This window comes from Anas platyrhynchos, chromosome Z (genome assembly GCF_047663525.1).
Source record: "Anas platyrhynchos isolate ZD024472 breed Pekin duck chromosome Z, IASCAAS_PekinDuck_T2T, whole genome shotgun sequence".
NCBI classification, from domain to species: Eukaryota; Metazoa; Chordata; class Aves; order Anseriformes; family Anatidae; genus Anas; species Anas platyrhynchos.
The window spans coordinates 21,065,048-21,075,317 of NC_092621.1; the positions used below are offsets into that span (position 1 = coordinate 21,065,048).

The 10,270-nt window shown below is 46.3% G+C and overlaps 1 protein-coding gene across 3 annotated transcripts in view; it reads right to left on the reverse strand.

Annotated features, from left to right (window-relative positions):
• Positions 1–9,513, reverse strand: part of ELOVL7 (ELOVL fatty acid elongase 7) — a 33,710-nt gene extending 24,197 nt beyond the window's left edge. Inside the window, exon 1 of one of the 3 annotated variants that reach the window (XM_038171017.2) lies at positions 9,365–9,513. The gene's annotated coding sequence lies outside the window, so the exon portion shown is untranslated. Of the gene's footprint in view, positions 1–8,137; positions 8,285–9,360 lie in introns of those variants that run through there. The other 2 variants (XM_038171014.2, XM_038171016.2) reach the window with 2 other exon arrangements.
• Between the last annotated feature and the right edge of the window lie 757 nt (positions 9,514–10,270).

Below are 10,270 nucleotides of genomic sequence, written 5' to 3' on the forward strand. Positions count from 1 at the left end.
AAGAAAGAAGCAAGCAAATAAAGTGAAAAATGTTCATCAATACTGAATGAAGAAGTATTTTTCTACAGTCATATCTTGCCTATAGTACACACTCAGCTCAGTTACTGTCACCTCAGATGACATGATGCAGAGTCACTGCCGATTTATGGAACTTCTATTGCACCGCCTGCAATCTTGCTGGGTTCAGAATATTAGTAAGCAGCAACACTGATAACACCAGTGTGGAATTGCAACACATTATTTTGTTCACCCTTTAATGCAGCAATTCTCAGAAGCCGAGTTGCTCCCACACCACTCTTTCATGCTGACATGGGCTAATTTTCTTTACCATTGTTTCCCACTGCCTTGCACTTGCTCAACTTACCCACTCTCGAGTCCTAAGCTGATATCCTCGGCAGGAAAATAATGCATTCCTTCTGCTCCAATGTTGCTTGCACTGCACTAGGCAGGCATAAATTTTAAAGGCGTATGACCTAGAACTGACACCCTCCCTATCCACCCCCCCTTTTTAAAAAAAAAAAAAAAAAAAAAAAAAAGAACACTATGCAGCATAGCGGACACGCTGTTGCACATTGTAAACATCAGCAACTGCATCCTCCCTAGCAGGCTCTTCCAAAAGAAAGCTGGGACCAGCTGTGTCCACAACCTTCTGCTGCGATGCACGCAGCACAGCCGCCAGCCCTGGGAAGCATGACACAGGCTACTGAGCACTGAGAGGAGATGGCAGGGATTTTAGGGCCATTTTTGGAGGAGCCACTTTAAAGGAAATCTGTGCTCGGCATTGTTTTTAAACTAAAGTATCGGAACACGGAAGTCTGCTGTCATTGTCATTAAAAAAGAGCTGCTGCTCACAAGTTCAGTCTTGGCACATCAGCTGATGTTGTGAATGTACTTTCTGGAGTGCTCCAGGAAGTTACTGTATGGCCACATCCTAAATCTTTCCAGTGCAGAGGTGATGATTTACAGAGATGCAGTCCCAAATCATCAAGGGATGTGCAATGAGATATAAAGGCCTTCTCTTTTGTTCATTTGTTTTTTAAATCAACATTCTTCAGCATGATGAAAGGTCTAGTTAATCAGCACAAAACATAATCAGGAGTATTAGTGTCAGGCAACCCATGAAGCCACATTATGCTGTTGCTTGGATATTCAGGCCTCTCAGTCAGAATAACCAAGCAAAGCAGTAAGAACATGAACAGACTTCTAGTTTCTCCTAGCAGCCCTGTTTTTCATCTACACCCCAAAGATCTCCACTTTGAAAAAAAAAAAAAAAGGTAAAGAATTGGTTTACACTTGATCAGAGTTCACGCAGAAGTGCAATACAGCTTTAGAAATTGATTTGATGTGGAAATGCCTTACAAAACAGCCAGATGTTTCCCAGCCAGCACTTGCTGTATTCTGTCCTCAAGGGAGGAATCACAGAGGGGTGGAGAACAGAAGGCAAAGGGATGCCCAAACGTCAGGGACAGCTGGAGGAAGTGACCCTGCAGACTCACCCTATAGTCAAGAAAGACACTGTCGAGATAGTACCGTGCTTATTATACTTTTAGTCCAGGGGTGAAAAGACGGAAACAAGTATTTTTATAAACTCCCACTTGATACCGTTTGAAATCTGAATAAGCTTCTGGGTTCCACCCAGGCAGTCTTGGATGCTGCTTGCAGTACGGCTTGGTCAATAGCTTTCCACAGCACCTTTCCCTTTTGAGGTGACTGCACCCCTTACAATGTTATCCAGTTTCCCAGAGCTTGGACACAGGACATGCATAAAAGAAAGGGAGCACCTTCATTTTGGCTTGGCATTAAGAGCAATTCTAGAAAAACTTCTGCATTTGCTGTGCAGGTAACTTTCAAAGGACTACAGATGTGCTGGGCATCCAAAGGGTTCCTGTGAAAGAGCTGTTGGTCAGGACTCAATTAGAAGTATGGAGCAGAGGCATTCACAGCTGCCTACTAGTATTACAAAGAGGAAACATCCAGTCCAGATGAATCAGAGAAGTGGACAGCTTATGGAGAAAAAAGGAAAAGGGCAAAGCAATGCTGTATGGGACAGTAGCCAGAAGACAACCTACCCTCAAAAGTTTACATGGAAACAAGTCTCTCCATCAGCTAAAACTATTAACTGGCTTCTTAGCAAAGGGAATCTTAAAACATTTTTAGAAATCAGATATTTTGAATAAGATTCAGGTTCAAATGGATATGAGCTTTTTGTTCTACTTCCGAGAAAAAAAGTGTTTGCACAACACCAAATGTCAAGTAGAGGCTGATATTATGGGCAAAATATGTTAATGACATGACAGACTTGTGACGGGTGACTTTTGCCCCAGATCTAGTTACTTAGATCTTAGTTGCTGTGCTAATAGGAACTTTAAAGTCTTCAGTATATTGCACTTTCAGGAAGAGTGTATGAAACAGCACTGTTCAGGCTGGAGTGTCTTCAAATTAGTTTAACACTGACTAATAACTTCACAAAAGAACAGAATGAAAAACCACATTACCGGACAGGTTTATCACAGGTGTGCTGTAATGCACAATTCCACCTGGGAGAGATACTGAATATTTTCCACCTTCTATCAGCATTTTCCACTACCACAGCAGAATGCAGTTTTTATCATCTTCCCAAACACTCAGAGACCACCCAGGACCACGACACATGGCTGGAGTTTAAAATAGATCAGCTCAGCTAGACAGTGGGTAGGGATGATCCAGGCCATATCAACCACACTTATTTTTCCCCTGTTTCTGATCCTGAAAGATTGCCAAATACAAATAGCTCAAGAAAAAAAAAAATTAAAAAAAGGCCATCAACAAAGTGCATTAGGCAGTGGACGTGCCACATTAGAATAACGCAGGAGACAATAATACTTTCAGTGCAGAAGCTTGGCAAGAAGCAGAGTACTCAGACTAATACTGACGTTCCTGTAAAACAACAGCACATGAGAAACACTCAGCATGCAACAGCAGGAAAGGAGAGGAAAGCTGGAACGTCTCCAGTAGAAAGAATGAGCTTATATCTACACATTTCTGTTACCAAAAAAAGTCTGAAATGGCATTTTTCAGGTAGAGGTTTCAGCGTTCTGTGGAGGAGGTCAGCGTGTTTGGTTTATTCTCTGTGCAGAGCAGAGGGCAGGTCACTAGAGAAAAAGCAGCACTTTTTTTCACTCGTTGGCACAGCAAAGCTGTGAACAAAACTGAAGTGTTGGTGCCGGCTCAGTATTCCAGTCACCATGCAAAACTACCAGGCCACACACCACTGCCTGAACCTAGAGCAACACCACAACCCTCGTCACCCAAGCAGGTTTCTAAAGACAGTGGTTTGTCTCTTCTACCTCACCTCCAGATGATTTCACTGTTAACACTCAAACCAAGGAATTTGCTTTCACCCACGCTCACTGCGCTCCACACACACGATGCAGCTGCAGGTTCATCCAGCTGACTGGGTCCGCACAGCGAGATGCCTTCCCTCTGATGGGTGGAGGACTGGACCTCTTCCCACAGCTGTTTTCTCAACAGATGAACCAAGGTCACACAACTTCACCATCTGTAAAAGCAGCTCCCTTTCTTACCACAAGCCCGTTTCAGTTCAGTTAAGCTTTGTCTGATGCTCCAACACCTTGGGTGACATGAAAGTACACTCCTCAAGGACACAAATGAAGTGTCTACAGAACACCAAACTGCACAATCCCCACAGGTCCAGAGGCAGTTTTCCATTCAATAACTTTAAATGTAGGTCAAACGGAGCACCTAAGCTGTTTAGTTTTAAAATACAGTAGCAGCTTCCTTTCAATGAATCGGGAAGAACTCCAGATCAACTCAGAACTCCCTCAGGCCAATGGACTGATTAGATTTTGGGGAGCAGTTTCAGGATAACATGAAAGCGGATGGGAAACTTCTTACTCCATGACATTTCAGGCATTCATGAAAGGAGTTGTTGAAGGGAGGTAAGGAGACCTTTAACAGCTTATAACTTCTGCACTCCCTCCTCTCAGCTTTCTCCCTCCTCCAAAATATAGCAGTTGTGCTTTTGGTTAGAACTTAAAATGAGCGGACTTCTTGACCACCAGAGCTACGTGTGAAACGATTTACAGCCTTTCTTTACAGTTTTATTACTTCTTCATGGAAAAACAAACTCAGCCTCCTGTAACAACTCAGCTTATTGCAGAACAAAAGGTGCTACAGAAACGAAGTTGTTGGCACCACAGTAGTAATACAAGAGGCAGAGGGAATTAGCATCTATAATAAAGTCCCATGAAACATGGCTCAAAAACAGTTTTGTGAAAGGCTTAATTTCAAAGTTGGTGATCAACACCTCACTTACAACATCACTCTTTTAGCTTTTGTACATAGTCTTTCATATATCTTGTCATGAGTGATAAGGGTGGACAGGGCACTTCCTAAATGCATTACAGTAATTTAATTAAAAGCTTGTCAGGCCCATTCTGTACAGTTAAAAGTCTCAAAAATGAGCCTTTTATTTCAGTACAGAAAGACAAGCCACAGAACTCTGAGTACAAAAGCGATTAAAGAATGTAATTCAATCCAGATATTTCCAACTGTACATCCAAGCAAATAAAAAAGGGATTGTCATGGATGATGTAAATGTAAACACTGTGAAATACACTATTCTATTGCTATGTATCTGGACGTAAGTAATTTTCACCTTTACAGGAGAAGGCAACATTATGAGCTACTACTGCTTTGAACAGACAATAGACATTTCTATGTAGTCCATCCCTATCTATTCATAACACCACAGGGCAAACAAATACCACAGTATTTGCTTAACAGAATAAATGAGCGTATCTGACCTACAGCTCTGATACTCTTGACACTTCAGCCAATACCTTTTAATTAAAAAGAAAACTGGAAACATTTTATCAAAAGAAAACAAGTGAAAATACTGCCTGTTAAGTCCTTACCACAAAAGGACAGACATATGAAAAAAGATTGTATTTCAAAACTTTACTGAGCAGAAACATTTTTCCCCACTCCAAAAGATATTTTCTCCTCCAACAGCAGCAGCGGCGGCTCTAAATCAAGGAGTTTCTACTTTCCGGTCACCTTGCACTCTGCTCTGGTACACATCACAAAACATCAGCTTCAAACACTAGTAACATGTTCCAGGCACCTAACCTTGCAACTGATCAGGCAAAAAAAAAAAAAAAAAAAAAAAAAAAAAAATACTTGTCACCTCAGATAACTTTCCTAAAAGAAAGGGAAGAGTACCAACGTTAAATGGACCCATACTCTAAGAGCATACAGAGAAGCATTGAATCAGGCTTTTGTGACTTTGTTTTAAGCCATTTTGGGATTGATGATACAATGCAAATTATTTCCAAATCAACAGACAGATCTTTGTGTTTCAAACCCCAGCAGAAGTTGTCTCCTCCTTTTGCTGGGCAACAAAAGAATAAAAGGAACAGAGTTATTCTTGGTGAGCTATGTTTTTATCTCAGACATACCCGTCCAGCCTACAGCCCCTGGGAGAGCAGGGGTTTCTTCAGCTTCCATCCAGGAGAAGCATAGAGAAAGTTACTAACTTTTTGCACTGTACATAGTACTTGTTTGCATGTGTTTTAAAAGCACACCATGCAGATTTATAACCACATTCACACCCCTTTGGTGAGGTACTGCTTTAAAAAAAAAAAAAAAAAAAAAAGATTTTGAATAGAGGCTCCAGGCACCGGGCCCAGTGTGCAAGGCACCGTATCAATATAAAAGATAATCCCGACTACAAAGAATTCACAATACAATTAAACGCCCACAGGGAACACACAGGAATTCAGAAAGCTGTGACAAGAAGCCTCTCTTGAGCACAGCAACTCTGGCTGTTTACAGGGTAAGTTTTCAATTAAAGAGTGGTTTTAATGGGACCAATGTCAGCTTAATCAACTTCTACCCCCATTACTCACTCCTAATCCCATGTCACTCTTTACTCACACGGAACAACTGTTTTTCTCACTGCGTAATAAAACAGATTGGGAAGCACATCAAGGGCAGGGGGGGGACAAGGCCACAGGAAAAGAAAGAAAAAAAAAGAAAGGTATTTTTAACCCAGAAGAGTTCATCAGAATAGTTCAGCACCGTTCCTCTCCAAGGGTCAAAACACTTAGGATAGAAGAACGGATGGTGCAACTGCAGCAGGAGGTGGAGGTGGCATGGTTAGGTGAGGGGAGATAAGAGTCAGCGTTCGCTGCTTTTACCATGATGAGTAACGCGGCCCTGACACGGCGGAGAGGAGCAATCCGAATACCATTGCTCCTGGCAGATACGATGACTCACTGAGTTTATTTATTGCCACCTGAATTCATCCTCCCTGTGACATCCGTGCTACTCTGTGAGTGGCACCCGGAGCTTACTTTGGGCTGGATAGGCTCTATGAGTGGTAGTTTACAAGAGATGAGTGTTGTGTGCAAGCTCTGGATTTCAAAGCTAAAAACCTGGTTCCTCTGATTATCCCACAGTACCAAGATAACAAGGCCCTGTTTACACCTGTGCTGCTCTAAATTCAGTATTCTGGTCATATTATCCAATCTATGAACTGCTTACAGGTCTTCTCTAGTCAACATCTTAAGTAATAAAGAGTTTTCTGTAACCACCATAAACAGAGCGTAAGTAGCAAAAGACACAAAGAAAAAAGAATCAATACACACTGACAAACACACGGTAAGCATTTTACTACATGATTTTTTTGGGGGGGGTGGAACCCTGCACTATTCAATGGCCAACATTTAACACTGAAACCAAAGACAGGCAAAGAAAAGAGACATCTGAGTTCCGCTGGTGTCTCTCCTTAGGCTAAACTTTCATATTTAATATCAGCTGAAGTAATCCCTATTACTTCTGAGATTTCACCCAAGTATCAGAAAGATAGAAAAACTCTTAACTGCTACATCATCTGCTACTTCGCAAAACTTCTTGTAAATTGAACATGGCAATTGAACAGGCTCTGCAGGACAAAATTGCACTGTGCGTCTCTTTTTAGCTTTCATTTTCTTGCCTTTTAAAGGAACTACTTAAAAAAAAAGTACAATCAAGCCTACAAAAAAATGAATTATTTATTTTGTTAATGTTTTTGTTCAAATATTTCAATATTTTCAAGTAGGAAAATGTTCATTTTTCACCATTTAGGCTGCATTTGCCCTCTGTAGCTGCAGCACTTAGCCCGGGTACCACAGAAAAGCACCTGCAGGGGCTGCATAGCCCTGCACAACCACCCACCTCTGAAATAGTGTTTAAAGTAAATTTAAGCAAACAGAAAGGGATGAGTATTAAATCTCAAAGCAAACCATGAAGGTTTTTCTTTTCTTATATACTTTAACTCTTTTTAAGCTATAGGTTCTCTGCAAGTCTCTTGGTGCTGGGCTCCCAAACAGATCAGCTTCCTCCTTAATGTTCAGAACTGCTTTTTGAATAGAGAAAGTTACTAAGAATAATAGAGAGAAAGGTAACCAAGTATGTCAGCCCTTCAAACTTAAAGTGTTCTCGGGGAACGGGGAAAGAGATGAAAAAGCGCACCTGTGATTATCACCTGCTGTGAGTTCAGAGAAGAGCAGGACAAAAGCTGCTGCAAGGGACAGGGGTATGAGGGACTGGTAGCAAGAGGGAAGGGGCACTTCTCCCTTCCAAGCTGCACAGGATTTGGGAAGTGGCTCAGTGCTGCAGACATCCCCTAGCCTGAAACCGATACCAACGCCATGCTGTGAAATTATCTTTGCAGAATCAGGCTGCACCTCTGAGGACGACGCCAGCCCTTCCATTCATCCCCGCCTGCCACAGGCACTCGCCATACGTGTTTTACGAGAGGTCCTGTCCTCCGTCTGCTCCGGGACAAGCCGGCGGGGAGCTGGCACAGACCCTGCCCTGGCACGGCCGGGATTTGGGGATTTGGCCGGCAGATGGGGAAGGGGAGATGGGGAAGGTGCAGGGCAGGATCCGGCTCCCTTTGCCTCCCCGCCGCTGGGCGTGGGAGCGGCGCAGCAGAAGTACAGGGTAGGAGGAAAAAAAAAAAAAAAAAAAAAGAGACAAAAAAAAAAGTTTCCCAGTTTCCTGGTTTGCTGCGGGTGAGAGAAACAAAGCCAGGAAGGGCACGGCACAGTCAGCAAAGGCAGCCGAGTCACGTCAGGATAGAGAAACGTACCTGATTAGCTCTTTTGCCGGTATGCAATTAGTTGATAGACATTTTGTGGCATTAGGGAGCCGCATAACGAGTCAAATCCTATTTGTCACGCGTTTTCCTTGACTAACGCCGCGGCACCTTCCCTGGCACATCCCGGGAAGGTGACTATCTCTTCCTGCACCCTAACCTGCCTCCCTCCTCCCGAAAACGAGCCTGTAATGGAAGGGCACCCCGCAACGAGACGCCGCAAAAAGCCCTGCTGTTCCCCGCTCGGGCGGCAGAGGGGCTGCCCAGGAGGACTTTAAGCCGGGTTTTCCCACCTCGGGTCTTTCCTTGCACTTTCTCCAAGCCACCAAGCAAGTGCAAGGCGCTCCCGCCCCCCAGGAGCACCTCGCACACGCAAACGAGCGGCGGCCGTGCCCCGGCAGCCAGAAAAACCCGCCCGGGCTTCTCCCACGGGGGGAGCCGCTCCCGGGTCTGGGGCGCAAAGCGGGGAGGAAGATTCCCGGTTTACCCAAACAGCCTCAGCCGCGACGGGGGGGGTCCGAAACCCGGCCGAAATGCCGCCCACCCCACAGAGCCAGGAGGTGGCAGCCCCCTGCCCCGCTCCCTCACCGCCCGGAGAGCCCCCTCCGCCGGGGGAAGGCAGCGGGACAGGCGGACAGACAGACAGACAGAGCCGCCCCACTCCCAAGCGACGGGACGCCGTCCTCCCAGCCCCACATTTTGGGATCCTCCCAAGCACGTGGAGCACACCTCTCCCCCGGGGCTGCTCCTGCGGAGCGGGGGTCCTCAATTCCTTGATGCCCGGCACCGCTCGTGGCTCCGGGGGTTGGGAAAAGGGCACTTTTTGGGGAAAAACAGCCCCGGAGCAGCCTCCTGAGCAAGGCGGAGGCCGTGCCCCTGCCTCACCTCCGGCGCGGCTCCTTCCTCAAGACGGGGCGACGAGCTCGGAGCGGGGGGCACGGCCGGGAAGTTTGGAGGGCTGGGGGCTCGGGTGAGCCTCAGGGGGGCACCGGCACCGCGGAGCGAAGCCGGAGGAGAAGGCACAGCGCGGGGAGAGGCTGGGGAGAGAGCCGGGACGGACACACAGAGGGAGAGAGGGAACGAGAGGAGCAAGCAGTGATTTGGGGGCAGGGCGGGTAGGAGCCACCCCGTGTCCCGTCCCACCCTCAGCACAGAGCCGGTGGGACTCCCCGCAAGCCCCTCAAACCTCCCCAAAGCCCCGAGCCCCCCGCACTCACTCACACGGCAGCGGCGCGGCCACACCTGTCCCCGCACCGCCGGACGGGACTGCGGGGCGCCGCCGCGCACGGGCCTCCACAGGGCGCGCGGGGGGGGGGCACGCCCCGAGCCACGCCCCGAGCCACGCCCCGAGCCGCCCCCCCTCGCCCCCGGCAGCCCCCGACTCCTCCCGCTCCGATCCTGCAGGCAGCGGGGTGCCGAAAGAAGAGTAGGAGGTCTGGGGAGACAGGGCAGTTGCCTGCATTAAACATAACAAAATAATAATAATAATAATAATAATAATAATAATTAAGCCAAACCGCCCAGCTCCAGCCCAATACCTCAAGCCACATCTTCCTCCCCAAAATATTGCGGGACACAGAGATTTTCCTCTCTCGGGACCTAATTGGGATGAAGGGGATGTTCCCCGATGACTTCCATCCGCAGATGTGAAGGGCAGAATGGGGGGTGATGAGGAATTTCCAGATTTCCAGGGTGTAAGTAGGTGATCCTTTTTTTTTTTTTTTCTGTCATTCAGCCCACAAATATGTAACTGACAGGTTTTGAGATGGATAGCAAGGAGGTAAAAGCTTGAGTCAAAATAAGAGGCAAAATCTAGGAGGAAGGAGAGGGTATAATGGCAAAACTGAAGGAAAGAGGCAAACACCTCTTGCAACTTGTGGAGAAGCATAAAAGGAAGGGGCTGAGAGTGGATGGTGTTAAACGAGTACAATGTATAAATGCAGAAGTGGCCTCTGAGTTGGGGGACACCAAAGAACTCAAAACCGGGAGTCTGAGGCAGCAAAAGGCAGAATAACCATAGGAAGCCTTTTGCAATTGTGGAAACGTTAAGGCTAAAACCAGGTGCTGAGGTGGAGATGGAGAAACAGCTCGTAACAAATCCTACAAAAGCTCTGCATTGCTGAGCAG